Source organism: Oratosquilla oratoria, chromosome 14 (assembly GCF_046742065.1).
Source record: "Oratosquilla oratoria isolate Oo_2021 chromosome 14, ASM4674206v1, whole genome shotgun sequence".
Taxonomy (NCBI): Eukaryota; Metazoa; Arthropoda; class Malacostraca; order Stomatopoda; family Squillidae; genus Oratosquilla; species Oratosquilla oratoria.
Genome location: NC_134790.1, coordinates 68,623,031 through 68,629,012, shown reverse-complemented (window position 1 = coordinate 68,629,012; position 5,982 = coordinate 68,623,031).

Below are 5,982 nucleotides of genomic sequence, written 5' to 3'. Positions count from 1 at the left end.
GATAGGGTTGGCAGGAGTAGGGGAGGTGTAGCATTTTTCGTTAAAAATACAATAAACTGTATTATCAACAATTCGATTAAGGAAGAGGACTGTACGGAATCTATTTGGGTAGAGATTATAGGCAAGAATAAAAAAATTATTATTGGCGTCTTGTATAGACCTCCTAACCTCAGCATTGAGCAGACTGATCCCCTGATTCATGAAATTCACAGAGCGTTCCAGTACAAAAGCGTTGTGATCATGGGAGATTTTAATTATAGAAACACTGACTGGGAAATTTTAATAGGAGATCAGAAAACAAAGAAATTCCTAGATGTGGCGCAGGATAATTTCCTAAAACAAGTTATTACCGATCCTACGAGGGGAGAAAATACTCTGGACTTAGTTTTAACTAATAATAAGCACCTAATGAGTAACGCAAAAATGGGAGATAGCCTAGGCCCTAGCGATCATCAAGAAATAAGATTTAATATTATTTGGGAAGAATTAAAAAGTACGAATAACGTCCAAGCACCAGACTTCAGGAGAGCAAACTTTGACAATATAAAAACCTATTTGAAATTGAATATGAAATGTCATGCGGACGTTGCGGACGTTTTGGACATTGTCGAGTCTCGGTGCGTAACCGGGGGTCAGGTCATGACCAGGGGTCGGGTCACGGAGGTTAATATGCATATCTTGGGTCAGGTCATTTGGGGGGCGAGGGCTCAACAGACAGGTCAGCGACTTGGATGAAATGTACAGCAATCTAACTGATTTAATTATTAATGCATGAAATACATTTATCCCCCTGCAGTCAATACGAAAAAAAAAAAAAAAATAGTAATACTCCCAAATAGATGACGGACAGATTGAAACATGAGATCGGAATGAAAAGAGGACTTTACGTAAAAATAAAAAACGGGGAAACACACCTTAGATCAAGATTTAACGAAATGGCAAAGCTGGTTAAAAAGAATACACGTACAGCGAAACGTAATTATGAAATTAAGGTTGCTAGTCAAGCAAGATCCAACCCAAAGAGTTTCTTTCATCTCTATAGAACAAAAAATAAAGAAAGAATAGGATCAATTAAAAACGATGAAATTCCCATAATAGAATCCGAAGAAAAATGAGTGAGGAGTTTAACAATTATTTTCTTTCGGTGTTTACTGATGAGAGGTTAGATAAAGTACCTGACTGCGATCCGATTTTCAGAGGCGATGAAGAAAGTAGTCTATCTAATATCAGCATTAGTAAAGTAGAAGTAGTCAAGCAGATTGAAAGACTTAAAGCTACAAAATCCCCGGTGTCCAGACGAAATTTTTCCGAGAATACTTAAGGAGTGTAAGTTTAAAATCTGCAACCAGTTAACCGAAGTATTCAATGAATCAGTAGACACTGGTTTTGTGCCTACTGCTTGGAGGCAAGCAAACGTTGTTCCTGTTTTTAAGGAGGGAGATAGATTGTCTATATGCAACTGCAGGCCAATCAGTTTGACATCGGTTATAGCAAAAATGCTTGAATCAGTAATAGTAAATAGACTCAGAGAACACATCGAAAGACATAATTTAATTCGTGATTCACAGTATGGTTTCTCCAAGGGTAGGCGATGTGTGACTAATCTTCTATCCTTTTACACTAAAGTATATAAGGCATCAAATAACAATGATAATTACGATGTTATTTACGAGTTAAAAACCATATGAGGACGGAGCCTTTATTTGTACTAATAAAGGCCTTTATTTGTACAAATAAAGGCTCCGTCCTCATATGGTGTTTAACTCGTCAATCTTGTCGGCAACTGCCACTTTCATGAAAAGATGTTATTTACCTTGTCTTTAGCAGAGCTTTCGACAATGTGCCACACCAGAGACTACTAAATAAGATCAAAGCACATGGCATAGGAGGAAAAGTGTTAGAATGGATTAGAGCTTGGATTAGTAACAGAAAACAGCGGGTCACCATAAATGGAGTAAAATCTAGGTGGGGCAATGTTACTAGTGGGGTCCCCTAAGGCTCGGTTTTGGGTCCCTTGTTGTTCATTATGTACATAAACGACTTAAACGATGGGATAAATAGTGATGTTAATAAGTTTGCGGACGACACTAAAGTAGGACGCCTAATTTGATCAGGAGACGAGGCAGAGATTCTGCAGGATGATCTTAACAAATTGTTCACATAGTCGGTGAAATAGCAAATGAACTTCAATATCTCTAAGTGTAGCGCTTTTAGAGAAAACAGAGTGCGAGAGAGACTTGGGAGTTCTAGTGAGTCGAGACCTTAAAACCAGGAAACAGTTCATTAGCGCCAGGAATAAAGCTAACAGAGCATTAGGTTTCATTGCTAGGACGGTAACGAATAGAAATGCAGAGGTAATTAACAAACTCTATCTAGCGATACACTCTCTGGATACACTGTCTGGAAAGACGCAGAGTGCGGGGTGATCTAATGTAGATGTTCAAGTGGATTAAAGGCTTTAACAAAGGTGATGCAAACAAGGTCATCATATTAAAACAACAGGGCAGGACTCACAGTAATGGTTATAAACTGGACAAATTTAGATTTAAAAAGGAAATAGGCAAGAATTGGTTTACTAATAGGGTGGTCGATAGATGGAATAAACCTAGTAACCGTGTAGTAAACACTGAAACTATCAGTTGTTTTAAGAAACGATTAGACAACTTTATGGATGGGGATGACAGATGGTGATGGATACGGAGCTACCTAGTGTAGGCCTTGTGGTCTTTTGCAGTCTCCTTCATTCTTATGTTCTTATAGTAGCGTTTCTTGTAGTAGGACTATGTCTACCCGTTATTCCTACAATGTTGCAAGAAGAGATGCAATTTTTGGGTGGGTGCCCCCTGCATTCCATTGTAATATACTCAACATTTCATTAACATTTCTATGAGGGTTGATTCCGAGTCCTGGTCTTGTTGAGAGGACAGTTGGTTGTGTTGCTACTGTACCGTGAATTCCGCCTGAAGGTCCCAGGTCGCTGCTGGTTGCTGATACAGAGGAGGAAATTTCCCTAAATACTGGTCTGTTTTCTTGGTTTCTCCTTTTGCTGCCCGTTGTGTGGTGTGGCCCCTGTCTTTCTCTAGCGGGTTGTTCTGTGCTGGTAGATTGTTCTTCATGACCTGGGTGACAATGGTCTCCATCACATGCTCGTCCAAGGGAGCATTCAGTGCCGCAGCTAGTTGTGTTGCCAGGTCCTTCAGAAGATTCCTGAAGACTGTTACTTCTAAGGTGACTGTCTGTTTTTCTTGAAACTGTTGGTTACTTTGGGAAACACTTCTCAATCCCTTGTGTGAACAGGACCGGTTCCGGGCCTGTCGCTGTTGTATAACCTTCTGGGTAGCGCGCTTTTCCTTTTTCAGAGTTTTCGGGGACTCCGTGGGTGGTTGGTGCTGTGATTGCATGGTCTGCTGTGTTGGAGGTTGTGGCTTCCTCTTTGAAGTACTTGTGTAACCATAACTAAACACCACATATTGGAACAACACCTATGGAAAACTACACCGCAACATACATACGAACATACATACACACACACCCCTAACCTCTTCCTTCACGTGACCAAACCGTGAAATACCCCTGATTCCTAAGAACACCTTTTACTCATACACACTATATTACGTAATTTAGATTAATAAACATAATAATTAAATAACCAGAAATAACTATACATTCTTATAATGACAATTATTGTAAAATAAAATAATATCCAAAACTTGTATCACCAAAATAAAATGTAAACTGCTTATAACCTGCAATTCCCCAAAATGCCCCTATCAGCATTTTTTGGTGCATTCCACCTGGAGAGAAAGGAGCTGACAGTCTTTAGGTGGAAAGCAGACTGGGAAGGTCCGGAGTTTTAATCTAGGATAATAGATTTTTATTTATTTATTTATTTACTTTTTATTAAGAGGTCTTGTGGTCTTTGATCTATCCACCTAAGGATGATACAACTTGAAGTCCTAGTCTGGGAGGAGCTGAGCTGTTCTTTGTGTGTAGTTTGCCATCCTCTGTTTGTCCCTGAAGCTGCTGGTGGTGGGGGAGATGTTTGCGTAATAGTCGACCTATCCAGTTGTTTTTGCTTGTGGCAGGGCATGTATCTTCTCTAACCTTGCTGGGTATCTTGGGTTCCAGGCGTGGTGCATTTGTTTGCAATTTGGGCAGCAGGGTTTTAGAGGCTGATTTTGCTTATGTTTCGCAATTCATTATTTCGTCTCGTATAGTTTGCCGCATACTGCGCAGGTCGCCTTGAACCTGCAGCGTCCCTGGTGATGGCCAAACTTCTGATATGCGTAGCAACGTAGGAGCTCTGGGTACTATTTCCTGGCGGATTAGGAGCCCCACGTCCCCAGCGTTAGCCTGTCTGGAAGGGGTCCTTGAAAGGTGATGGGTATGAAGGTGGTGGATCTTTTCTGTCTGTCCAAGGTCCTCTCTGCCGTCTTGACGTTCTGTAGTTCTTGTACTGATTCCCTTGATTGGTTTTGGACAGAATCTAACAGGAGATCGTCGAAGTATGCTCAGTGCTGTGTCATCCAAAGGCATGGTTGTCCACTGGGCTTCCTAAGTTTGTCCAGGTTTTTATGGTCAGGTTCGGCTGTCTCCTTTTTAATGTTCTAACGGTCTGATACGGGGTTTCCTTTTGTGGTATGATTTTGAATTTGGGCTAGACATTGGGGGCTGTGCTTGTTCCGGGTCCTCTCATCGTTGAGGTTGAAGCTTTCATTTCATTGGGAGGTAGTACATTCACGGGAGCTTTTACTTCCGATTTCTTCTCCTTGTCAACTGAATCTTTTAAAGGTGATTCTGAAGGGGTTTCCTGACGAGTTAATTTTCCTTTGTTTGTCGCGTTTTGTGGGTCTTCCTGGTCGTCTCTATCTGAGTCGGCAAAAATGCTTCTCTTCTTCTTAAGGGCATACGAAGCCATAGCTTGGAGCACGCGCAGGCCTCATTTCACCTCACTGAGTTGGTACAGGCCTTTATCCCTACTATGATTGGGTGAGGTGGCAAATAGTGTATGTTTCTAACATACTCTTTTTGCCTGGACTCTACATGTATATAAAAAAATCCCTAGTCTCCTCTCATCATCCGTCTCCCACACAATGGAAAGTGAGAAACCCCTGGTGGAACAAAATTCTGTCAGTTGCGGCAAGCCGCTGTTTTTTAAGGCCGATGTTGGGTCGCCTCACCCCTGGCTCCCCCCCTTGTTCTACCCAATTTTGTATTTTTTTTTATTACATGCAAGAGAGCTCAGTGGTAGCATTCTTATCTCCCACAACAGGATGAGAAATGCAGTTGAAGCATATTTTCTCTTCTTCGCTGCGTTGTAAGGACGTCATAAAGATGGACCATGGAACCCATTCGTTTCGAGACCTAACCTTTAACAGGTTAAACTTGACTGACGTTACTATAGATAAAATCTAGTAAAAGTATCACAGAATTTTAGGGTTGACCCAGTGATAATATATTCGCCTCTCATGATTTTATTCTGGCTAATACCATGAGATTTTATTTACCTGGGAGAAAATTCATTTTAGTAAAGGTTCCATGAATTCAATGTTGTGCTATATTAAAACCCTAGTGAATCAACTTCATAGCGCTAGACTTATTACTACCTCCTGTTCTGAGCTGAATACAATCATATAACATCACCCGATGTGTAATTGGAAGAGATATAAATAATACCAAGTTGAGGAAGCAACTCTTTGAGAAAAAATATATTTTTCTCTGCTTGTTAGAGCGAGAGAGGGAGTTTGCAGGAATGAAATCGTATGATTAAGTGACGTTTAAAAGAGCAGTGAATCTTGTGAGTGGTGCGGTGAAAGGGTGAAAACATTAAACACGTTCTGCGCGATTGCCCATACTCACCCGATTTAACAGCTACTCGTCTGTTTAACATAAACCAATGTTGGAGTGATTGGCTATCTGGTGAGATCCACTATCAATAATGACGTCATGTTGCCCGTTTCTCTCCTAAGTGAACTGACCTAC